This window comes from Hypanus sabinus, chromosome 3 (genome assembly GCF_030144855.1).
Source record: "Hypanus sabinus isolate sHypSab1 chromosome 3, sHypSab1.hap1, whole genome shotgun sequence".
Lineage (NCBI taxonomy): Eukaryota > Metazoa > Chordata > Chondrichthyes > Myliobatiformes > Dasyatidae > Hypanus > Hypanus sabinus.
Window position 1 is genome coordinate 115,017,437 of NC_082708.1, and position 27,051 is coordinate 115,044,487.

The 27,051-nt window shown below is 40.8% G+C and overlaps 1 protein-coding gene across 2 annotated transcripts in view; it reads right to left on the reverse strand.

The window, feature by feature from the left end:
• LOC132391588 (E3 ubiquitin-protein ligase MARCHF8-like) overlaps positions 1-19,392 on the reverse strand; it is a 534,862-nt gene extending 515,470 nt beyond the window's left edge. For both annotated transcript variants that reach the window (XM_059964968.1, XM_059964969.1), the window contains exon 1: positions 19,207-19,392. The gene's annotated coding sequence lies outside the window, so the exon portion shown is untranslated. The remainder of the gene's footprint in view (positions 1-19,206) is intronic.
• Between the last annotated feature and the right edge of the window lie 7,659 nt (positions 19,393-27,051).

Genomic DNA, 27,051 nt, shown 5'->3' on the forward strand with positions numbered 1-27,051 from the left:
TGGAATGTAGACTTTTCTCTGATGGGATTAGGATAAACAGTCTTTGTGCAGAGTGAGCAGGATCCATCAAGATGTTACTAGCCTTTTACCAGCACCTTTCTGTATCTATGACAGTGGATAGGCTGGTGCTGGTGATGCATTGGGTAGTGTATGGCCTTCCTGTCTGCCTCAGTGCAGTTTCCGTACCATACAGTGATGCAGCATGTTAGGATGTCCTCAACTGAGCATCTGTAGAAGAATAGGAGTATTGATGTGCGTAGTCCAGTTCTCTTCAGCCTACTCAGAAAGCCGAGGCATTGGTGAGCTTTCCTGATTGTGCAGGATGTGCTCTGTGACCACGAAAGGTTGTGTGAGGTGTGTTCTCCCAGGAGTTTGAAACTGCTTGCAGTTTCCACTGTACTGACACCAATATATATTAAATATATTATTTATAGAGAATTTTTCATACAGATGATGTAGTTCAAAGTGCTTTACAATGGAATAAAATGCAAACATGAAAATAAAAGACAAAAAGATGCTAGTTAAAAGTAAGATTAAATACATGGGCTTGAAATTTAAAAGTGTCAACAGAGTTTGCATCCCTTATAGTTTTCGGTATTGAATTCCACAGTTTAGGAGCATAGCTCAAAAAAGCTGACCTGCCAATCATCTTCTGCGGGAGATTGTTTGAACTTAAGAGACTGGTAGCAGAGCACTGGAGAGCTCAAACAGGATTATAAAATGAAAAGGATTCTGTGATGCACTCCAGTCCCAGACCATTGAGAGCTTTAAAAAGCAAGTAAGAGATCTTTAATATCAATTCTAAAAGATACAGGAAGCTAATTCAGAGTGGAAATGACAGGTCCGATAAGCTCCCTCATCCTGTCTTTAGTTAAGTCTAGCCGCAGTGTTCTGAATGAGTTGAAGCTCGTCAACAGATTGCTTTGGAAGGTCCATAAAAATACATTACAGTAATCTAGTCTATTCAATATAAAGACGTGAATTAGTTTTACAGCATCATTACATGACAGAAACTGACTACATTTGCAATATTTCTCAAGAGTACAAATGCTGCTCTAGTCACTTTCTTTATGTGGGATTTTAAAAATTCAAACCTGAATCAAGCATAACAGCAAGGTTTGTGACTTCTGATTTTACATGGAGAACCAAGTTCCCAAGGGTATCAAGAAGTTTCTCTTTTGACTTTGGGACCAACCAAAATCATTTTAGTTTCATCTTCATTTAATTTTGGGAAATTATTGCTCATCCATTTGTTTATTGCAGCCATACCAGAAGTCAGAGAAGATAGGTTGGGGGTGTGGTGGATAGTATGGAGGGCTGTCAGAGTTTACAATGGGACATCGATAGGATGCAAAACAGGGCTGAGAAGTGGCAGATTGGAGTTTAACACAGATAAGTGTGAGGTGGTTCATTTTGGTTGGTCAAATATGATGGCAGAATATAGTATTAATGGTAAGACTCCTGGCAGTGTGGAGGATCAGAGGGATCTTGGTGTCCAAGTCCATAGAACACTCAAAGCTGCTTAGTAGGTTGATTTTGTGGTTAAGAAGGCATACGGTGCATTGGCCTTCGTCAACCATGGGACTGAGTTAAAGAGCTAAGAGGTATGTTGCAGCTATACAGGACCCTGGTCAGACCCCACTTGGAGTACTGTGCTCAGTTCTGGTCACTTCACTACAGGAAGGATGTGAAAACTATAGAAAGGGTGCAGAGGAGATTTACAAGGGTGTTGCCTTGACTGGGGAGCATGCCTTATGAGAATAGGTTGAGTGAACTTGGGATTTTTTCCTTGGAGCAACGAAGGATGAGAGGTGATTTGATAGAGGTGTATAAGATGATAACAGGCATTGATCATGTGGGTAGTCAGCGGCTTTTTCCCAGGGCTGAAATGGCAAACACAAGAGGGCACAGTTTTAGGGTGCTTGGAAATAGGTACAGAGGAGATGTCAGGGTAAGTTTTTTTTTCCCCCACAGAGAGTGGTGAGTGCATGGAATGGGCTGCCAGCAACGGTGGTGGAGGTAGATACAATAGAGTCTTTTAAGAGGCTCCTGGATAGGTACATGGAGCTTAGAAAAATAGAGGGCTAAGGGTAACCATAGGTAATTTCTAAACTAAGTATATATTTGGCACAGCATCGTGGGCTGAAGGGCCTGTATTGTGCTGCAGGTTTTCTATGCTTCTATAGGTTGTTATCATCATCAGGCTCAACCAAAATATACAATTGTGTATCATCTGCATAACCTTGGCAATCAAGATTATGCTCTCTAATGATGCTTCCTAAGGCAAGCACGTATAAGGAGAAGAGTAGAGAACCAAGACAGTTTCCCAGAACAACACCAAAAGGTACATTGCATCTCTTGGAAAACTGGTCTCTAAGATTGTCAAAAAAAATTTCTCTCTATGATATATGAGTGAAATCAATTAAAGGCACTACCAGAGAGGTTCTCAAGATTCTCTAGGATGCTGTGGCCGATTGTGTCGAGGGCAGCACTTAGATCTAGGGGAATTAGAACCGAAGACCTTGTTAGCCTCAGTGCTGAGCCCAAGGTGGCTAACAATTTTGGTACGTGACTTCTCTGTGCTGTGGTTTGCTCCAAGTCCTGACTGAATTGTTTTCTAGAAATGTTTTCGTTCAAAAAGTTGTTGAGTTGATTGAAAATTACTTTCTCAAGAATCTTGCCCAGGAAGATGATTTGATACAGGCCTGGAGTTAGCTAGATTTGGTGATTTAAGTAGGGGTTTAACAGCCACAATTTTGAAGTCATCTGCAGAAACTCCAATTTCAAAGCATGTGTTAATAATTTTGCCAACAGATTTAAAAACACTATTAAAGAATCATTAAAAAGTTTGGTAGGAACAGGATCAAGACAGCAAGTAGATGGTTTTTACTCTTTGTTGCAATCTTATAGAGTTCTGAATTGGAAATTCTTGTTAATTTTGACATCATTGCCATTTTTTTTAAAAAACAAAGTTGGCTATAGAATTATCACTACCTCTAGCTATACTCTTCCTAATGGAAGTAATGGCGTTCATGACAAATATTGCGAATTCCTCATATTTTGCGGAAGATGCTCAACTGAGGAAATTGAAGGTTAGGGCAGGTTTCAACAGTCAGTTTATAATTAAGAACAAAATTCTTGAATCACTGCTAACCTCTGTAATAATCTTTGAGAAATGGGCGGTCTCTCGAGATCGCAGACAGAATTACTTTACCATGGTGACATTTTACTCCATGATTTCTTTTTAACCCTAAGTGGGGTCGCTGTGTTTAATATATCTGTCAAAGAATCAATCATTTCATTTACTGAGCAGTCTGGGTCACATGGGTCAGAAAAACTAGCCAGTCCACAGAACTTAAGCTGCATTGCAGCATCAAGGAACCGGTTTTTTTTTAAAACTGTAATTGCTTTTGTGGTCTTGCAGGAGGGCAACAAAAAGTACACAAAAATGGTCAGAGGTAGTGGTATCAGACAGAGAGACATTAATAATATTTACTCTTTTGTCATTACAATTCTAAGCGAATGGGTGAACTCAATGACATGCCGGATATGATCTAGGCTGTTCAGTAAACTCATGAATTCAGCTGTCATACAGTTCACATTTAAGAGATTATTAATATGTAAACAGGGGTGGGAGTGGAGCGAGTTCTCCTGAAGTCAATAAACGTCCCCTTTATCTTGTTGCCACTGAGGAAGAGGTTATTTGCCTGGTATCAAGCCTCGAGCTCTACCACCTCCTCTCAGTGGGCTCTCACTGACGTTGGTGATGAGTCCCCGTCACTGTCATGTCATCAGCAAGCTTGACAAAATGATGACTCGGGTGTTTGGCCGTGCAGTCACGTGTGAGCAGAGTGCACAGCGGACTGCCCTGCGGGGCACCTGCGTTGATGGATGATGGGGAGGGAGGAGTGGTGGTGCCTCCTGACTATCTGAGATCTGTTGCTTAGGAAGTCCAAGGTCCAGTTGCGCAGTGGTTTATTTCAAACGAGGAGCAGGAGTTTGCTCACCGAGGTCTGTGGGACAATCATGCTGAATGTCAAACTGAAACCAGGAAACAGCATTCTGACATATTTAGCATTAGGATGCACTCATTTAAGCTGAATCCAAGTGGTAGCACAGAGTCTGGTCGACCACTCCAGCATCATCAAAATGTACTTTCCTCTTTGCTAATCAGCTCCCTTCACAGGGGAAGAGATGCAAACATTGAGGATAGGATTTTCCTTTTGGAGGTCCTGGAACAGAACAGACCAAGGACCTAGGTTACCAGGATCAGAGGTAGATACCCATCAATGCCTGCATCCATCCAATATAATGCCTACATTTGGGTTGCTATAGATTCTGCCGCCAGACTCCCTGTTTCAGCTGGGAATCAAGACATATTCAAACTAAACTGCCCTCTCTATTAGACCCCCTGAACCTGATCTCTGGCCTGGTACTGCCAGTGGAATACAGTATCATCAGTAAAAATGTGGCAGTGAGCAATGAGATTTCCTCATACTTCATCAACCTCCTCCTCATTTCAAATGTCTATACTTAAATAATATCAGAGTGCTTCTGCTTACTTATCACATTTTGGCAAAGGCTGAAATATGTACTGCAAATGTATCGTATTTTGAATAGGTCACATTTGACAGGCTGTACAAAAATAAAGCAAATTCCCACAGGTTTGAAGTGAAGGCGACAAATTGGATCCAAAATTGGCTCCGTGGCAAGCAACAAAGGGTAAAGATCGACAGGAAGATTGTGTCAAGTGTGGATCCACAATGTTCAGAGCTCATTATCTTGTTTTTCACAGTATATATTAACAAGTTAGACTTACGCCATGAAAAAAGTTATGCAAATAATACACAAAACAAAATAGCAGTGTGGATGATAGCAAAGGGGGAAGCTTTAGTTAGTAGGAAGGTTTAGTCATCTGATCATTTAAAATAATAAGCTATGGACTTCATTAAACATAAGGCACCTCATTTAGGTTTGTTTGTGAAACCTACATTACCATTTCAGAGGATCGATCCTGGATCCAGCACATAAACGTCATTACAAAGAAAGCACAGCGGCACCTATGCGAAGATTCAGCATGTCATCTAAAACTTTGACAAACTTCTATCGATGTGCCGTGGAGAGTATATTGACAGGTTGCACCACGGCCTGGTATGGAAACACCAATGTTCCTGAGCAGAGAAGCCTACAAAAAGTAGTGGATGCAGCCCAATTCCTCACAGGTAAAACCCTCCCCAACAAGGAGCACGATTACATGCAGGACAGCAGCACCCATCATCAAGAACCCCACCATCCAGGCCATACTCTCTTCTCACTGCTGCCATCAGGAAATAGGTACAGGAGCCTTAGGCCCACACCACCAAGTTCAGTAACAGTTATTACCCCTCAACCATCAACCTCTTGAACTAGTGGATAACTTCACTCAATGTCAATCACCCCAAACCTGAACTATTCCCACAACCTATGGCTCACTTCCATGGAATCTTCATCTCATGTTCTCGATAAGTATTATTTATTTATTATTATTGTGATTGGTTTTTTTTGTTTCTTTGTACTTACTGTGAATGCCTGCAAGATCATTACTTGCAGGATTGTGTATGGTGGCATATCTGTACTTATATAATAAATTTACTTTGAAATTTGAATCCAGGGGAGTGAGAGGCAATGCATTTTGAGATTTGGATAAAGTACAGTAAATGGTATTTGAAGATCTATAGTATATTCTGCAGAATCATACATGGAAGATGCAATTAGGCTGGGCAACACTTTTTATCTTGCATAGAACAGCCCATATATTAATAGCTTGAGTTAAAAGCATCAACTGATGTAAAACCTGCTCTTCTTGCTTTCACAAAAATGCCACTTTCAAAAATGTTACAGTTTCATAATCATTAATCTGGAAATACTGCATATCTAAAAAGCATTGCTAGTTAGTCTTCCAAAATGTAATGAAAATAGCCAGATCTTGTTGCCTTCTATTTCTTCTCTCATCTAAGCTTTCTTCAACTGACATCACTTTCACAATTTGTACATAGATACTTACATTTTAGGCATATTTAGGAAAACATCAAAAACTCCCTGCACACAATATGTCAGAGTATATTCCGCAAAGATGTGAGTTAGGAGAGAGCAATCTAGAATTTATTTATTTATTGACATACAACACAGAACAGGCCCTTCGGCCCTTAGAGCTGTGCTACCCAGCAATTCCCCAAATTAATCGGAGCCTAATCACAGGACAATTCACAATGACCAACTGATAATTCTTTCGACTGTGGGAGGAAACTGGAGGGTCTGAAGGAAACCCACTGTCAGGTGGAGAACGTACAAACTCCTCACAGGCAGCAGCCAGGGTTCCCCACCTCAGCATGCAATTTACAGGAAAAAAAGCACAAGTAGTGCTTGTAGCACCTTGCTACAATGAAGAAAGAAGAGCAGTCAACGGTACAGAGGTGCAGGCTGGATGTGTGGGCACCTGCATGTGCAGTGGCTTTAAATTCACTTATTCCCCAGAACATTCTAGCACTCATAACTTAGTCACAGATAGCATTATAATCTCACTAAGCACACTTGTATAATTTCATGGTTAAATTGATGCAAGCAATGAGATATGCACAATATACAGAAAGATGTCGCAAGACAGTAGATATGCCGACTTTTAGTTATAAATGGTTCACATTGATTATTAGGGCTACACTAATACATGAAGTACGTAGATTAATCAACTTATCTGCTTACGATAGAAACTGAAGCTATAAATAACTGATTAAAGGAGCACGTTTAGATCCAAGGGCAAGCACGCTGAGTTTTGGCTGAATTGAATTCCAAATTAGATCTGCATCGCAACTGATGCATGCAAGCTTACATTGCACGCATTCATACTTCGCATAATGACACGGAATCACTCCAGAGTAAGGGAATACTGAGGAGGTTGTTAATCACCAGTGGACATGAAGGCGAGAATTCTGAAATGGTTACTGAATGGTAAAGATATTATGCTCATGTGATTAGCTATCAAATTAAATAAGACTTCTGTGTATAGAAGTTCATTTCAAAATGCTAATATTCCACAATTATAACTACAAAGTCACCATTCTTCAAATAATTGGTCCCAATATGGAAATATACAGTGAGAGGGGATTTGAGTGAGGAATGGGAGTTTTTAAATTGTACATCAAATATTAAATACAAAACTATTTAATATAATTATTTATTGTACACTATTAATGGTCAACAGAGACATACATTTTCTTATGGTAGCCAATTCATGTAACTGGCCAGGGCTTCTGCTTTGAACAACTGCAGGTTTGCTAGAGCTACTGGGAGAGCTAATTTGGCAAGTGGATGTGAACCAGGGTGATAGGACTGAGGATAGGGCAGTTGGCTTACAAGCAGAGGGCAGTGTGTAGTGAGACTATCAGGAAGGAAAGGCAAATGATAGGGCAAAATTGCAGTCAGTGGGATGGGTTGCAGTTAAAAGTGGAAAAAAAAATCAGAAAGGGAAATGAATACAAGACTGAAGATGTTATATCTGAATGCATGCAGTATACAGAATAAGGTAGATGATCTTGTAGCACAGTTAGAGATTGGCAGGTGTTGATGTTACTGGATTCACCAAGTCGTGGCCAAAAGAAGATTATAGCTGGGAGCTTAACATCCAAGGATACATATCATATCAAAGGGACAGGCAGGTAAGGGAAAGGGGTGGGGTGGTTCCGTTGGTGAAAAATTAAATCAAATCCTTAGAAAGAGGTGACATAGGTTTGGAAGATCTAGAATCTTTGGAAGTAGAGTTAAGAAACTACAAGGGTAAAAAGACCCTGATGGGAGTTATTTACAGGCCTCCAAACAGTAGCCAGGATATGGGGTACAAATTACAAAGGGAGTTAGAAAAGGCATGTCAAAAGGGCAATGTTATGACGGTCATGGGGAATTTCAATTTGCAGGTTTATTGTGAAATCAAGTTGGTGCTGGATCCCGAGAGAGAATTTGTAGAATGCCAACAAGTTGGCTTTTTAGAGCAGCTTGTGGTTGAGCCCACCAGGGGATCAGCTGTTCTAGGTTGGGTGTTGTGTCATGAACTGGATTTGTCTAGGGAGGTTAAGGTAAAGGAACACTTAAGAAGCACTGATCATAATGTGATAAAATTCACCCTGCAACTTGAGAGGGAGAAGGGAGATGTTTCTGTATTACAGTGGAGTAAAGGGAATTACAGAGGCATGAGATAGGAAATGGGCAAAGTTGTTTGGAAGGGGACACTAGCAGCAATGACTGGAGTTCCTAGGAGCAATTTGGAAGGCGTGGATTAGATACATTCAAAATCAGAATAAATATTCTAAAGACAGGATGAAGAAACTATGACTGACAAGGGACATCAAAGCCAACATAAAAGCAAAAGAGAGGACATAAAATAGAGTAAAAATTAGTGGGAAGTTAGAGGTTTAAGAAACTTTTAAAAATGAACAGAAGGCAACTAAAAAAAGCCATAAGGGGGAAAAAGATGAAATATGAAAGTAAGCTAGACAATAATATCATAGGAGATATCAAACAGCTTTTCCAGATACACGAGGAATAAAAGAGAGCTGAGAGAACATAGAGGATGGCTGGGAAATGATGCTGGAGTGGTAGTAATGGGGGACAAGGAAATGGCAGAGGAAGTGAATAGGTATCTTGCATAAATCTTCACTGTTAAAGACACTAGAAGTATGCTGAAGGTTCAAGAATGTCAGGAGGCTGAAGTGAGTACAGTTGCTGGTACAAGGAATGAGGTGCTTGGAAAACTGAAAGGTATGAAGGTAGATAAGTCATAGGGCTCTGAAAGACATAACTAAGGGACTGTAGGCAAGTTAACATGACCTCAGTGGTTGGAAAGGTGTTGGAGTCGATTGTTAAAGATGTGTTCTTGGGGTACTTAGAGGCACATGATAAAATAGACCAAAATCATCATGTTTTCTTTAAGGGAAAGTCTTGCCTGACAAATATGTTGGAATCCTTTGAAGATATAACAAGTAGGATAAACAAAGGAGAATTGGTGGATGCTGTGTACTTGGATTCTCAAAAGGTGCCACACATGAGGCTGTTTAACAAGTTAAGAACCCATGGTATTACAGGAAAGATTCTAGCATGGATAGAGCAGTGCCGGATTGGCAGGAGACAAAGAGTGGGAACAAATGGTGCATTTTCTGATTGTCTGGCAGTGACTAGTGGACTAGTGGTGTTCCACAGGGGTCTGTGGTGGGACTGCTACTTTTTACTTTGTATGTCAGTGATTTGGATGATGGACATGATAGTTTTGTGGCCAAGTTTGCAGATGATACTATGACAGGTGGAGGGGCAGGTATAGTTGAGGAAGCAAGGAGGCTGCAGAAGAACTTCGACAGATTAAGAGAATGGGCAAAGAAGTAGCAGATGGAATAGTGTTCAGGAAGTAGATGGTCAAGCACTTTGGTAGAAAGTCTATGCTTTTATTCCACTTTCTAAACAGGGAGGAAATGAGAAAATCCAAGATGCAAAGGGAGTCCACACGCAGGGTTCCCTTAAGGTAAACTTTCAGGCTGTATCAGTGATGAGGAAGGTTAATGTAATGTTTGGAGAGGTTTGGAGAGGTTGAGAATAGAGAGCTAGAATGTAATGCTGAGGCTTTATAAGGCACTGGTGAGACCACGCTTGGAGTACTGTGAACAGTTTTGAGCCTCTTATCTTAGAAAGGATGTGCTGACATTGGAGAGGGTTCAGAAGAGGTTCTCAAGAATGATTATGGGAATGAAAGGGTTATCAAATGAGGACTGATTGGTGGCTCTTTGCCTGTACTCACTGGAATTTAGAAGAACGAGGGGGGAAAAAGATAAACTAAATCACATTGAAACCAATCGAGTATTAAAAGGCCTCAATAGACTTGATGTAGGAGAGTTTAAGACTACAGGGCACAACCTCAGAATAGAGGGCTTCCATTTAAGTGTACATGTGAAGGAATTTCTTTAGTACAGAGGGTAGTGAATCTGTCGAATTCATTGCCACAAACATCCATGGAGGCCAGGTCATTGGATGCATTTAAGGCAAAGATTGACAGGCTCTTGATTAGCCAGGGAGAAGGCAGGGGAATGGTGTTGAGAGCGAAATGGATCAACAATGATAAAATGGCAGAGCAGCTTCGATGGGTCAAGTGGCTTAATTCTGCTCCCTTGACATTTAGTCTTATTCCAATTTAAACTGTACCAAATATTAAAAATGTTGCTCTCCTCCCCAAAATTCCCACAATCTTATTTGCACATCACTGAATGCAAATCTATTGTGAATCAAGAAGTTTAACCAAAAGAGCTGAAGATAGGAACATCAGAATAAAATAAGCATGTTAAAATTCACCATATTAATCAAACTCCAACTACTAGACTCCTGAACCTGAAACTCAACACTTCCATTTGCATTGGATCCTTGACTTCCTTACCAACAGACCACAATCCATAAGGATGACCAGCAACCTCTCTGTCATGACTATTCTAAACACTGCTGCTCCACAGGGTTGCATCGTTAGCCCCCTGTTCTTCTCCCTATACACTCAAGACGCTGTGTCCAGACTCTGCTCTAACTCATCCAAGTTTTCCATGGAAACCACCATACCCACGCATCTACCATCACGGAAACCAGCCTCCCCCCACGGATTCCCCCTACACTTGTCACCCTCTTGGTAACGCAGCCAGCATAATCTAAGTTTGCAACAACCCCTAATGTTCTCAACTTTACCCCTCCCAATGGGCGGAAGACACTGAAGTTAGAAAGCACATTCCACCAAGCTGAAGGACAGCTTCAGCCTCACTTCTACAAAAATACTAAATTGTAAGATGGACTTTTAATCTCACAATCTATCTGACCTTACTATCTATGTATAATGCACTTCTGTTGTACATGAACACTTTATTCTGCATTTGGTTATTGATCTATTATGTACTACCACAATGCATTGCAGTAATGAATTAATCCATAAGAATGGTATACAAGTTTTTCCACTCTACCTTGGCACAGGACGATTTACCAGCTACTAAGAAAAACAATTTTAAATCATAGAAATTGATTTTAAAAGACGAGAAGTCTAATTGTATTTAATTACTTCACTGCAATGCCTAGTAAATTAATGGGAATAAAAATACATTTAATGAACACCAAGAGTTTTGTCAATGTCCCAAAAGAACGAGTGTGAGCAGGAACTATTTCTGTAGTAATGCCTTCAGAATCAGAATGTTTAATATCCCACCGTCATTTGTCATGAAATCTGTTAGCTTTACAGCAGCTGAACAATGAAACACATGATAAATAAATGAGGAAAAATAGAGTTACAGTAAGTATATACACATCAAATAGTTCAGTTAAAATAAGTAGTGCAAAAAACAGAAGTAAAAAACTAGTGAGGTAGTGTTCATAGGTTCAATGTCCATTTAGAAACAGGATGACAGAGGGAATGAAGCTGTTCCTGAATCACTGAGTGTGTGCTTTCAGTTTTCTGTGCCTCTTTTCCAATGGTGACAGTGTGAAGAGGGCATGTCTGGGTGGTAGAGATCCTTAATGATAGATACTGCCTTCCTATGGCTCTGCTCCTTGAAGATGCCTTGGATACCATGGAGGCTGGTATCCATGATCGAGCTGACCAATTTTACAAGTTATTTCAATCTTGTGCAGTGATGCAGCAATGTAATTGAGCCAGTACTCAAATAGCTCAAATGCAATCTGCAAAAGTGATTTGTGTCCCATTAGTTTAGTAAAAGTGACTCGACTTCTCCATTGGGAGGCAAATCCACCACAGTGAGAATTCTCTGACATGTGCAACAACCCAAGATTCACCCTTATTTGAATCAACGTTCACAAAAATCAATCATAGATTATCTGGGTAAATTGTAATTCAGTGTCTTAAAAAGCCTGCAAAGGAAATTTCAGGCCAACTCACTCAGCCTTTCATTCACCAAGGAGCTGAGCATTGACACTTATTTTTAAGTTTAGTTATAGAAGAGGGAATAAGAAGATGAGTATTTTAAATAAAAACCATTCAGTACAATGAAACTCATGGAAAAGATTTAGGAAGCCATTGTACATGAAAACAATAATCCAGGCTCTGCATGTTGCAGATGTCAAGCAGATTCCTAAACAAGTTATATCAAGTCACAGTTGTATGTCCATAATACTGCCGCTTTTCACATTAGAAGGCAGAACCGACAGCTAACTTCAGAGGTTTAAAGAATTCAGGGACGTGACAGTGGAGATATTATAGCCGAAACTTAAGCAAAATCTTAGAGAAAAGTTTATGAAGATGATCGAATGCTACATCTTAAAATGAAAATAACTCAATGCAAAGCAATTATTGATCATTCAGTTTTTATGTTTTTGGTAGAATTATGCAATCCTTACTCAAATCTATGACTAACAAATGATAAAACAAGGTACAATTGGAATTGCTTTATTATGTTGCATGCCGTTAGATACAATGAAAAGTTTTGTAGGCCAGAAAGAATGACAATCTTCAAAGCAGTGAATTCAAATGAATCAAGGACAGTGGAAGCAGTCTTTGTTCTTGCTGTGTGCTTGGGGGATGGAGGCTGCCATTTTGTGAAGACACTCGATTCTCCATTTTGTGAGCTTGACATGCTGGGCTTGATTAGTGTTTTAAAGAAGACACAAAGACTCTTCAGGTAATCTGCTGGACTGGAGGACATTTCCAAATAAGGAGTTATTTGTGATGTGTTCTTTGGTTGGCTATAACATGCAGGATTGTGAATGCCTGAGGTGATTTGAGCTCATTGCTGACTGAGAACAAACAGCAATGAGTCAGCAACTGTCCCTTGATGGGAAGAGGACAATAGAAAGATGCTAGCTTGGACCAGAGCCAATGACCAGGTGTTAAAGGCCAGGCACATGACCTGTGGCCAATGACATGGGAATACGACATTTGAATTGATAAGAAATGGATATAAAAGTGGATGCTTTGTGGGTGCTGGTGGCGGTAATTTCAAAGAATAACCATTGCAGACACAAGTGAGAAGAACCCTGCATGAAGCATGTGGAGAGTGAATCGGGACCACGAGGAACAAGGAGCACCTGGCCAGCGTAAATTCCTCCACCCGGGTAATATCTTTGCTATTCTTTGACTATCCAGGAGAGTCAGGGATACTTAGCGGGTGTGCGCACAAGGTATTTAGTGTATGAATTCACGTATTTGTTAGTTTGAACAAAAAAAGGTAATTGTCAGTAAATACAGATCTCTCTGTGCCTCACTCAGAATCGTTGGAAGAGGTAGAAGCGGTATCTCTCTCTCTCTCTTTTCCAACAGTTTAATTTGCACACTGTCATACAAATCAGATCATTACACAGTACATTGGGGTAGAACAACAGAATGCAGAATAAAGTTTAACAGCTGCAGAGAAAGTACAGTGCAGGCAAACAACAGTGCGCAGGATCATAAGGAGGTGGATTGTGAGGTTGAGATTCCATATTATCGTACTAAGGAGCCATTTAATAGTCTTACAACCTGATGGAAGCTGTCCTTCAGCTTAGTGCTACGTGCTATGAGAGAAGTGTTGGATCCTGATGCTTTTGATCAGAGCTTCTTCAGAAGTCAAGAACCTCAAAAACTTGTTGCTTACAATCATTCAATAAGCATTACAAGATCAAAGAAGAAGCAAGGAAAGGAAGAGAGTGAGGAGCAACAGCAGAGCAAGGGACAAAGAGACCATCCAACATGAGTGGTGTCATTTTCTTTTGATGGATGATGTTACCATGTTTCTGTGTTATCGATTAGACTATTGCTTTTATGGACTGGACTTTCTCAGACTTGTGGTTTTTATATTCTGTGTTTTCCGCCCATTCCTTTTCATTTTGTTGTAAGAGGGAAGGGGTTTGGGGTTTGATGTTCTTATTGCATTCTGTTAGTTATTTTGAGTGGGAGGGGGGTTTGGAGTCCAAGTTCTTGTTCCATTCTGTACAGGGGATGGGGTTTGGGAGTTGATGATTGGGATCCCCTTTTTGTGTGAGGGAGGGTAGGTGGGTAGGTTTGATGTTTCTCTCTGAACAACTTTCAGGATGTGGAAACCATAGAAAGGGTGCAGAGGAGATTTACAAGGATGTTGCCTAGATTGGGGAGTATGCCTTACAAGAATAGGTAGAGTGAACTCGGCCTATTCTCCTTGAAGCGACAGAGGATGAGAGGTGACCTGATAGAGCTGTATAAGATGATGAAAGACACTGATCGTGTCACAGGCTTTTCCCCAGAGCTGAAATGGCTAACCCGAGGGGGCACAGATTTAAGGTGCTTGGAGGTAGGTACAGAGGAGATGTCAGGGGTAAGTTTTTAAACACAGAGAGTGGTGAGTGCATGGAATAGGCTGCCGGCAACAGTGGCGGAGGCGGGTATGTAGGATCTTTTAAAAGACTCCAGGATAGGTACATGGAGCTTAGGAAAATAGAGGGCTATGGGTAACCCCATGTAATTTCTAAAGTAGGTACATGTTCGGCACAGCATTGTGGGCTGAAGGGCCTGCATTGTGCTGTAGGTTTTCTATGTTTCTAACATGGTCTGGTCTTCTTATATCAGATTGTTAATTCCACTGAATTTTTTTTACAGATAACAGTTAACCATTGAGATAGTCCATATCCAAATAATGTGATACCTACAACTGCAAACACTAAAAAAATACTGATCGGTAATTATATAAAAATACAAACAAGCAGAAGGAAATTAAGCTACATGAGTCCGGCAGGGGAGAAGGAGAATTTTCATGGTGGATGGGATCTTTGAATATGTTGGCTGCTTTGCTGAGGCAGCATGGCATAGACAGAGACCAATGCAACTGAATTATTTGAGGTAGTAAAATATACCCTGAAAGGTCAAACAAAAATAAGAGGAATTATAAATTTTGATTTTCATAGAGCTTTTGAGAATGGTATTGCCTGGTAGATTCACAACTAAGATCTGAACATCTGGATTCAAGGGATCAGAATGAAAAAAAAAGCCATGTTTAAAAGATGGGATACATTCAGACTCAGGAATTCAGAGTCAGGGAGTTCAAATACAATTTCAAAATTTGTGGACAACAACAAATTTGGCTATTTATTTACTACAAAGGGGAGCTGTAATAAAAGACAAGAAGATGTTACTAACCCTGAAGAATTTAATAAAAGATCTTAAGATAGACAGGAATAAGGTAGCACATTTAAGGATCAGATAGTTTTATCACTCTCTTACATGGTGAAATCTGTTGATTTGCAGCAGTAGTACAGTGCAAAGACAAAATTACTATTAATTATAAAATACTGTGAATAATGCATTAAAATAATGAGGTAGCATCCATGGATTTTTCATAGATCTAATAACAGAAGGGATGAAGCTGTTCCTGAACCATCGAGTGTGTGTCTTCAAGCTCCTGTATCTCCTTTGTGACTGTGGTAAGAAGAGGAATGTCCTAGACAATGAGGATTTTTAATGCTGGATTCTGGCTTCCTGAGGCACTGCCTGTTGAATATGTCCTCAGTGGTGGTGAGCATTGAGCTTATGATGGAATTGGCTGAGTCCACAACCCCTTTTAGCCTCTTGTGATCCTGTGCATCGGAGCCTCCATACCAGATAGTGATGCAACCAATCAAATTTGCAAGAGGCTTTGGTGAAATACCAAATATAACCCAGTTAGCTGTACCCTACAGCATCAGTCAGTGGATTATGACAGGAAGGAAGCAAGCAGTAAGTAAGGAAAGGTTTCTACATGTCCGATCCAATGTCTATAAGCACAGGCTCTCCCCAGGGCTGTGCTTTCTCACCCCTCCTGTTCTCACCTTATAAAAGGTGACTACCTCCACAGACAAGTCCACTAAAATCCTACATTTCACAGATGTCGTTGAGCTCGTTTCTAATAAGGATGTGACCTGCTATCAAATTAAGGTAAACTGTCTTGCAACATGGCATGCTCGTAACAACTTGGAGCTTAATGCTGTCAAGACAGTGGAAAGGAGGTTTGACCAGCAATAACCCCCAACCTACACCCCCTCCTTTGGAAATTAATGATGCAGAAAATCTAAAACAAAATCAGAAAGTGAGAGGAAAAAGTCAGCAGGTCAAGCAGCATCCATGGAAAGAAAAACAAAATATTTCAGTTTGAAGAATCTTTGTCAAGGCGAGTATTTGATCTCAAATATTAACTCTGTTTTTGTAAGAGCTACTGCAAAATTGTATAAATATACTAGTAAATTAACATGTCTGGCTGCATGCACCATACCGGCATATTATTAACAAAAGATGAAAAATACCAAGCTAGGTGATATTTAAAATGCTGATGTCATGAGGACTCTGGACAAAGTAATTCAAATGCAGAATTTAAAAAAAGTTATCAGCTGCAAATGGCTATTGCAAGGAAATCAATTCCTGTGGTAACTCTGCACACTGGCCCATGATTAGCACAACACTTTTCGTCTTCAACTTCAAACAGGGAAGCTCTTCTGGTAATTTTAAAGGATAGAAACATTTAAAAATGTTGTAATTTCACAATATAATATTCTGAACGGTTGGTATGACTTCCATTTACAGGCTGTAATGGAGAATGAAATAATTTTTACTCCAGACCTGATGCAGCACAAAAAAAATAAAGAGCACAATAGGAATAAAAAATGGCAATAAATATAAATACATAAGATAGCTAATTGGATATGCATAAAGTGACTCTACATAAGTTGACCGACAGGAAATGATAAAGTAGTGATGGAGTTACTATGTGGAGATGTTGACCAGCCTTAGGGAAAGTAACTGTTTTTGAGTCTGGTAGTACTGGCATTGTACTCCAATCCGCGAGATCTCATGTTCTCAATATTTATTTATTATTATTATTATTTCTTTTATGCTTGCACAATTGCATATGGGTTGTCTGTCTGTCCTGTTGGGTATGGTCTTGCATTGATTCTATCGTGTTTCTTGGATTTACTGTGTACATCTGTAAGAAAATGAATCTCAAGGTTGTATATGATGATGTATAGGCACTTTGACAATCAATTTACTTTGAACTTCAAACAATGCACAGCAGTCATGTTGTTCTTATTATGATCAGATGCTTGCCAAACCCTGTAAAGCTTTCAAGCATTGTAGTTCCAAGCACATGCTGTCAATGTTCTATACGAGCCACTGTTTATGTATTAGCCCGTGGAACCTGAAATAGTAAGCTCTTCAATTGTATAGTTGTAGTACTACATAGATTATAGAGTTGATGTTCATGGCTCCCCCTGGTGGAAAGAGGATGATACCAGGCAGGAAATAATGGTATATTGTTTCCAACCCCACTCCCTGCCCTGGTAAGCCTCTACCATTCTTACTGAAGTTTCCATACACTTATTTTACCTCATAATACTTACTGTTTCAGGCAGAACCTCCTCTATAATGCTAAAGTAGGGTGCTAAGGCACATATGGTCCTTTGACATGGTATCAATGGATGTGAACATGTGCAAGCTCTGCCCGTTAATACCAGGCACCGTATAAACTAACCAGTTATTCTCAAATAGATTGCTGCTGGCTGACTGCCCCCCCCCCCACCCCCCACCAAAAATTGAATTTGAGAGCTGTCTGGTCCTTCTCTGATCTACCCCAGAATGATTTCACTTATCTTACCATGACCCTCAAGATGCAACTCCATTCTCAAGGTTACAGCTCCATGAAGACAGTTGTTGAAATGTTTACACCACCCTGTCTGTAGGTTGCCAGTGATGCCTGGGCAATTTCCTTTACCCAAAAAAGGGCCAGCACTCAAAATGACTCCAGTCCCAATAAAACTAACATATTCAGCATTTAAGACTCCAAGTTCCCTGTGAAATTCTGTTGAAGTGATTGATTAAGTTTTACAGTTTACAATAATAAGTTCTTTCTATAAATGCTGTTGTACTAAAACTGTGGCAGAGAACAGTGAAAGGCCATGAAGACCAAAACTTAAAATATTAGGTTGCAAGTGACAAATTTGTCCATAACTGCATCCCTGCCCCACTTTCCATGAGACCACTCCACATTGCTACACATGATCATGAGGATTTGATGCAAAACATTATTCATTCAATAACATTTTTATTAAAACTTCTAATTTTATTCTAGTTATATTATTGATAAAGTAATTAACATTTTTAAATAATGCATGAATATGTATCCAATTATTTCAGACCAGTCATAAGAGACAACTCAATGCATAGTATACTGCAGTGTTTAAAAACTTCCACTTTAAAAGTGTCAGCTCCTGAATGTGGCCTCTGCTTTCAGAAGGGAGGAACCAAACAACCACAATACTTATCACGCAGACATATCAAGCTCAGAGAACGACCTCTAGATAACCATATCGGTAAAATGCTCTCCGAATAGCTGAAATCTTACAAATTTAGGCAAAGCATAACCAATTTAATACAACCCATTTCACACCCTCGGCAAGATTAAAATTAGCCTCCATTCAACCAAAATTAAACTTTCAGAAACAGAGCAATTCCAGAGTATCTTTAATAAATCTCACAGACTCCAGGTCATTAAATACATCATTAGCTCCTTAACAAGCAGAACGATTGTAAACGTACCTTGATTGGCTATTCAGTGAGACATTTAATAGCAGTATGTTCAAACACCCTCAACTCCAAGATTAGGTTATTGCACTGGATGGTGTAAATTATAACAGTCACCTTTAAGATGCTTGTTGTGAAAGTAATCATATAATCTTAAAATGAAGTTATAAATTGCATGCATCGTATTCTTAAATCCACTTCCGAAAAATTAGGTCTGTTATCAAGGCAATAATTGCGTCCAAGACACTGAAAGTAATTACGAACCCTCCCGACAGCCCGCAACTACACACAAACGCACATCAGCAAACAGATTAATCAAAAGCAACCACTCCCTATAGAAATAGAAATCTCGGTAGAAATCGGGGTCAGATCGGTCTTCTAACCGCATCTCATATGCGCCCGCGTATATTATATTTCGGGGCATGGTTTTCTGAACCGTTTCAAAAGATTATAGAATGGAAATCTAAGTCTATTTATGCACCTATTGTAGAAATGATCTGAATCAATCATTTGGTTTCGAAGGGAAAAAAAACTGCAGTGTTCTGTTCCAACAAGAAAGCAAGCAATATCTTTAGCAATAAGGTCCCTAACAGCCAAAAAAAAAATCGTTTATAACTTCACGTGTGTAAAGTGTATCGAGCCTGACAAGTACTTACCCAGCACTGAAGTGCTATTGACGCATTTCGGCATTATTACGTTCGGAAGTCTTGGCTCTCCGCATAGTTAGGATTTGCTTGAAAAATCTGCTGAGGCTCCTCAAGTAAGCAACAACTAGCTGAGCCTGAGAACTGTAAAACGATGCATCACCTAACAGTCCAGCACACCTTCTCCACATCCTACAGTCATTTATGCTCCTGTCATATGATGTAACTGAGTGTTTTTTTTCTCTCTCTACTATGCTCAGAGACAGGATTAATCAATGGCAGAGAAAATGATAGGCAGAAAGGAACTATGATTGTCCAGGTGAATAAAACATATCAAAGGTTTGAATTTTGATGGAAATTTCTATATTACTGGCGTTAAACTATTACACTAAAACAGAACAGAACTCAGACCATTCCAAATTACTCTGATTTTAAAGTAAATGAAGCATCTGGTTGAAGGGAGGTGTAGGTGAAGAATGAAAAATTGTGTTAATCCATGCTGTCACTATTTATCCCTAGCCTTCAGGAAAACTATATATGTTGTTAATAAGCTGGTTACAATACTTGAAAATTGAAGAAGACAACATTTGAATACTCTTGAGGGAAAGAATATGGAATTCGTGATTTGTTCAAAGCTTTTTTTTTAACAGAATAAAGTGAACATCAAGGTTTATTTCTTAAATCTTCATCAAATTATTAAATAACGCGCTGTTCAGTCCAATATGATTATTTTGGTTGTGTAGTAGAGTTACCTAATTATTCCCACTATTGATAATCTATGACTGCTGTTATATTACATCTGCACACAAATCTGTATTGAAAGATATTATTAGATATACTTCAACTGCTCTTGCATTTCAGATCACAGCAAATCATTTTAGAAGATGAAGGTTCCCACATTACATTTGGTTGTTTTGACAATTACCTCTGCTTATTGGAACTCAATATCTTATATAGAGTTTTTGAAAAACTTATTGAACATTTATTCCCACTCTGCTTCTAATAAAGACAAGAAGTCATTGTGCTTTCTAAACTTCCTTCCACATCTCAAAGTTCAAAGTTAACTGGAAATGTATTATCAAAGTACATATGTGTGACCATTTACATAAAATCCAAGAAACATAACAGAATCAATGAAAGGCCACACCCAACAGGATAAACAAAGAACCAATGCGTAAAAGACAACACAATGCCAATACAAAATAATAAGTAAATAAGTAAGTAAGTAAATAAATAAATAAATAGATAGATAAGCATAATGTCAAGAACATGAGAAGACAAGTCCTTGGAAGTGAGCCCATAGGTTGTGGGAACAGTTCAGTGATGGGGGTGAGTGTAATTGAGTAAAGTTGTCCCCACTGGTTGAAGACCCTGATGGCTAAGGGGTAATAACTGTTCCCAAACCTGGTGGTGTGGGTCCTGAGGCTCTTCTACCATCTTCCTGATGGCAGCAGCAAGAACAGAGCATGGCCTGGGTGATGGGGATCCTTCTTAGTGGAGGCTGCTTTCCTGTGACGCTGCTCCTCTGAATGGTGGGAGAGCTTTACACCTGCTCAAGTTGTACCATTCAGTCTTTTCCACCTCACCCCAGTCTTTTTGTTTAATGTTATCTGCCATCTCTTCCTTCTTCCTGAAGCATGACTTCCCTAGCACGGATGATACAGTTCTTGACTGCATCTCAGAAGAGGGCAAGAACAGAACTTTCCTTTCCACTTCACCAGCTTCCACCTCTAACGGATCACTCTTCTGCCACCTTCATCAGACACTTGCTCCTGTTCCCTTTCCCTTTTAGAATTACAAAGGAAGTTAACCCTCGGTGTGTCTCTGTCTCCACATAATGTGGCATTTTCTTATGCAGTCACAGGAGATGCAACATCTTCCCTTTCCTTCCCACCATCGAGGAGCCCAGATCACCCCTTTAGGTGAAGAGCAGTTCAACTTTACTTTGGCAACTCCTTTGTACTGCACGTGATGCTCACTTCAGTGCTGGACAGACCAAAAGCAGATTGACTAGTTGCCATGTGAAACATGTGTGTTTGATCCATTGGATTCAAAGTGAAGTGTTGCCTCACCTGGCAGTACTATTGCGGCCCTGAATAGAGGTGATGGAGGAGGCCCCCTTCACCTGTGAATCTGTCCTGACGAAAGGTCTTGGCCCGAAACTTCGCCAGTGTTTCTCCCTATAGATGCTGCCTGACCTGCTGTGTTCCACCAGCATTTTGTGTGTGTTGTTTGAAATTCCAGCATCTGCAGATTTCCTTGTGGTTTCCATTGTATACAGTGTTCCCGATGCGGCCTCCTCTACATTGGTGAGACCCGTCATAAATTGGGGGATCTCTTCATTGAGCACCTCTGCACTGTCAGCCACAAGTACAACTTCCCTGTGGCCAAACATTTTAATTCCCATTCCCATTCCTGTCCTGACATGTTAATCCATGGCTTCCTCTTGTGCCAAGATGACACCATCCACAGGGTGGAGGAACAACACCTTATATTCCATCTAGGTACCAGTTGGAATGAATATCAATTTCTCCTTCCAGTGATCAAAATTTCCTCCCCCCACCCCCCCCCCCCATTCCCTACTCTGACCTTCTACTTCTTCTCACCTGCTTATTACATCCCCTGGGTCCCCTCCACCTTCCCTTTCTCTGATTGGTTTTTCACCTGGCACCTTCCACCCTCCCCCCACCTTCTTTATAGGGCCTCTGCCCCCTCCTTCTTCATCCTGACGAAAGGTCTCAGCCCGAAATGTTCACTGCTCATTTCAACGGATGCTGTCCGACCTGCTGAGTTCATCCAGCTTTTGTATGTGTTGATTTGACCACAGCATCTGCAGTGTACTTTGTGTTCCCTTTCTCCTATTGTCCACTATCCTCTGCTATCAGTCTTTGAGCTTTCCCACCCACCTGGCTTCACCTATCACCTTCCAGCAAGTCCCTTCCCCTCCCCCCACTTTTCAGTTCAGGCATTCGCCACCTTCCCTCTCAGTCCTGAAGATAGCTCTTGGCCCGAAAAGACGACTGTTTACCCTTTTCCATCGAAGCTGCCTGACCTGTTGAGTTCCACCAGCATTTTGTGTGTGTTTGGATTTCCAGCATCCGTAGAATTTCTCATGCCTATTTATTACAGACCTTGGCTTCCAATTCTATGTCATTTCTATTCCCCATCTCACTCCCACTCTGATCTGTCTGCCTGTGACCTCTTTTACTGCCCACTGAGGCCTAATGTAAACACAAAGTGAGTCTCATCAGGTGTCTGGGCACATTGCAGTCTTTCAGACTCAATAACAATTCCAACGACTCTGGTTACTTTCTCTGGATCCCTCCTGTCAGCTACCCATCTTAGTTCTCTTTCGTTCTCTATACAATTATTACCTGATTTTCGGGACATTTCCTACACCTCCAAAACCAGCAATTCACAAGTTTCGTATGCCTTCTTGTCTCTTTAATTATCCTCATTAATTAATCAACTAGATGGCTTCATCAACAGCTCATCACTCTATCTTTACCCTATCACGGATATTCCCATTGTCCAATCTATCCCTTTTCTACCCTCTCTGCAATTTAAGACCAACTTCTTTTCTCTCCCGCCCTGTTTTGGTTTCTCTTTCACAGATGTTACTTAATATTCTGAATATTTTTCAGCATTTGCTGTTTTTATTTCAGATTTATTTTTGATTTTCATTAACTTGTTGACTGTTCAGGGCTGGATATGCCCGGCTGGAAGTGTGATGAGATGTCTCAAGCTTGATTTGATGCACAAAAATTGTCAGCCAATGTCAGAATGTGTACTAGGGCCTTATTAGGATATGTGGGCTGCCCCTTATCTCCCATCTCTGCTTGATTGCATTTACAGAGCTGTACTCCACCATAATGAAGGTTCAGCCAGGGACGTATATGCATTTTCATTAATGGAGACATACAGTATAACACAAGGGATCTTACTGGGCAGGTTCTTTGCTTTAATCAGGTAGGGTGGAACAGTCTCACTTAGCAGAAAAGCAGTCTTTAATTGCAAGTTCTTCGAACTTATCTCATCATTGCTTCCTCCGCAAAGCCGAGGAAACATCTTTGAAATCATTGAGCCTTTGTTTATTGGAACACTGACTGAGAGGAAATTGTTGAGATGGGTCTCTACCAGGTTAAAGATTTACTGGACCATCAGTTGATAGGCCATAAAGACAAGGCAGTCGATCTGCAACTGGGAAGTTGGAGGTCAGTAAATATCAGCATTACTGACCATCGTAAGGTCCCAATGGGGTACACCTCAAATAGCCTCTGACAACCAAGACCAGCTCTTGGCCTTCATGAGTGGCTTAGTTACCAAGCCCAGAGAAACTGTTTCTACCAACAGGAGAAGGGGCAGAGGCATGTTAATTGTGCTTTAAAATCGGCCGCAGGGGGAAATATTTGGGAAAAGATGGGGTGGAGGGAGGAAGGGCAGTGGGTGGCCTGACAGACTGATTGAGCAAGGAAACTGAGGAGCATTTGCGCAAAATCTTCCATGTAGCCTGGGGAACATAATTTGCACAATGGAAGGGGTTCTGCTTTTATCTTACTGGCAAGTCTCCTTCCATGGAACAGCTGATCGAGCAGATTTTTACTCTCATGGAGCCTCAGACCTAGTCTTCCAGAACTCTGCTAATACTGAGCCAGCAGTACAGAGTGAGTAGACTAATGTTCTTCACTGGACACCCTAACACTCATTTGAGGCCAGACAGTTGTCTTTTACATGAATCTAGAAACTATGTACATGCCGGGCTGCAGAAATGCAGCATTTGTCTATCCAGCCTTGAGCATTCCAGAGGCACTCACGAGACTGAAAGTCCTGTCCTCTTTGAGGGGGTCATGTCTTCTCCTCCAACCATGGGATGGTCTCACCAGCGTCCCACGTTGGATTTCTTGCAGCTGGGACCCAGCCCATTCAGAGCAGCTGTTTGCTGGGTGCTGTCACCACAGATTTGTGCTTCACCAGCCAGGTAGGAGGCCAACTGTCCACCAAAGCAGTACCATGCCACTTTGCTAGAATTTCTAAATTTTCTGAAATGCTAGCAGATCAAAGAGATATGGATGGTGGTTAAATAGACAATTAGGGTCTTTTAAGAGACTCTTGGATAGGTACATAAAGCTTAGAGAATTAGAGGGCTATGGGTAAGCCTAGTAATTTCTAAGGTAGGTACATGTTCGGCTCAACTTTGTGGGCCGAAGGGCCTGTATTGTGCTGTAGGTTTTCTATGTTCCTATGTTTAATTGTAAGCTTAGTTTCAGTTTGAGTAAATTTTGATTTTTGACTTTGTTGAAAGGTCTTATATTCATTGTCTTGATCTTAACTGAAGAATGTATATAGTCAGTGTTGAAGACATTGATTGGATTTGCCACAGGGAAAGTGGTGAAAGCATTGTGATGTACGGACATGTATATCGACAACAGAAGGTTAATTTGACACAACATGGGAAGAGATGACAAATCGTAGACGCGCAGGTGTTAAATAATTGGCAAACACCTCATGGAAAGCAGCCATCTGTTCCTCTGACAGCTAATGAGAGGTCCACTGAAGCATCGTGATGTTCGTGCAGATCAGCACAATCTCCTTGTGCTGCAGACAGGCTTACTGTTGGTTCATTGTAGACATGGGGAGAGAAACCTGCTCCGTCACCTTTGAGGCTGTAGCTGACATCGAAGCAAGAGCACATCCAGCACGAAACATGTAAAGTACTGGAGGAACTCAGCAGGTCAGACTGCATCCGGGGAGGGGAATGAACAGTCTAAGTTTCGGGTCCAGATCCTTTATCAGGACTCTCTCGTATCACTTCAAAAGTTGTAAACAAAAATCTAGGATCAGTGCTTAAGTTCTCAGCATTGTAAGTGAATCTGAAGGGAAAATACCCTGATGCAGGGTTTTGTCCTGAAACCTTGACTATTCCTTTCCTCCTGCAGATGCTACTTGATGCACTGTAGATTGTCCGTAGCCCCAAATTCCAGTGTAACCACAATGACTGTTGTTGTAGGAATGCATTGTTCTCAGCTGCAGAAGTTTACTCATGTTTGTAATAAGCAAATTTTACACAGAGAACTAAATAATCTTAGCAACCATCTCTAGTACCAGCAAAACCTGCCAGCAACATTGGCCTCTCACACTTGAAAACAGCAGAGACATTTACGCACTGTTACTATCAAAGCTGGAGCTTGCCATTATGTTCACAGTCAGAGGGCCTAGGCCAGGGGTCAGCAACCTTTACCACTGAAAGAGCCACTTGGACCCGTTTCCCACAGAAAAGAAAACACTGGGAGCCGCAAAACCCGTTTGACATTTAAAATGAAATAACACTGCATACAACGTTTTTTTTGCCTTTATGCTATGTATAAACAAACTATAATGTGTTGCATTTATGAAATTGATGAACTCCTGCAGAGAAAACGAAATTACATTTCTGCATGCAACAAAAACATTTTGAACTCCGAAAAAAAGATGTTGGGTTGAAAGTACTTTTAAGTAAAATATTCAATGTCTATTTGAGTCCTTCTTGTATTTATGAAAAACGCCGAACTTAAATTTTCCGCCAGCAGCAAACCAAAAATAACGTCAGCCAGCTGTCATCCTGAAAAATGAAAGGACTATTTCACTGAACAATGAAAAAATATGAATATAAGTAAAATAATAGGCAATTAAAATATTTATCATACTTGGTTAATGGGATTTCTGCTCCTGGACCTCAGCGCACAGCGTCTGCACATCAGGGCTGTATGATGTCACCTTCATCTTTACACAGGATCGCAAGCTGTCATCTGTGAGGTTGTGTTTCTGAGCAAGAACGGCCTTCTGACGGGCAACATCTTCAAGGTCTGCTGTCAAGCGTCTAAACTTGGACACACATATGTCTTTGTCGGCTATGTCGGCCAGTTCCATCTCAAGATCAGGTTGACTCACACCTGCCAATGCAGTCGTATTCAGTAGGGAAGGATCGATGCTTAAGGGAGTGACCGGGAAGGATAATGTGTTTTTTTCCTCTCTGAACTCACAGAAGCGTTTCCCAAACGATGTTTGCATTGCGATGATTGCAGAATGTAAATACTCCGAAATTATCATGTCGTGACCTTGTTTGAACTCTCTCAAATTGGGGAAGTGAGACAAAGTGCCTTTCTGTAAATCTCTGGCAAGCACTGTCAACTTGCGCTCGAATGCCAAAACATCCTCCAACATGTGCAGGGCTGTACGTCCTTACCCCTGAAGAGCTGTGTTCAGCGTGTTCAGGTGCGCTGTCATGTCTACCATGAAGTGTAGCTTTTCCAGCCACTCTGGCTGTTCCAGCTCAGGAAAGGTGAGCCCTTTGCTGCCCAGGAAAGTTTTCACTTCTTCCAGACACGCGACAAAGCGTTTCAGCACCTTCCGTCTGGACAGCCAGCGATAAAAACACGTTGTAGCGGTGTCAGTAAACTGCAGTGAAAGATAGCTTTATTCGAACTAAACAGCCTTGCTTTTCAGCTTCCCTCAACCCAGCCCCCATGGACGCAGATGCTGCAAAAGACGCGTACTCACAAACCCCCGTAGGCTATCTCCCTTAGCCGGAATGCTGGCTAATTGTGAGCCGTTTCGGATGTGGCAGGAAATGTGTCGCTACACTTAGGTTGTACAAGATCACCATAATTACATTTCAAAAGCTAACAAACTAACATAAAATACATTTTAATTAAATACTGACCAATTATTTCCCAAAGCCACAGGGAGCCGCAGCACAGAGGTGAAAGAGCCACAAATGGCTCGGGAGCCGCAGGTTGCCGACCCCCGGTCTAGGCCCATGTTTACATCCCATAAGCAGGGTCTTCTGCAGCTTTAAGGGGAAGTTCATGGAGATAAAGC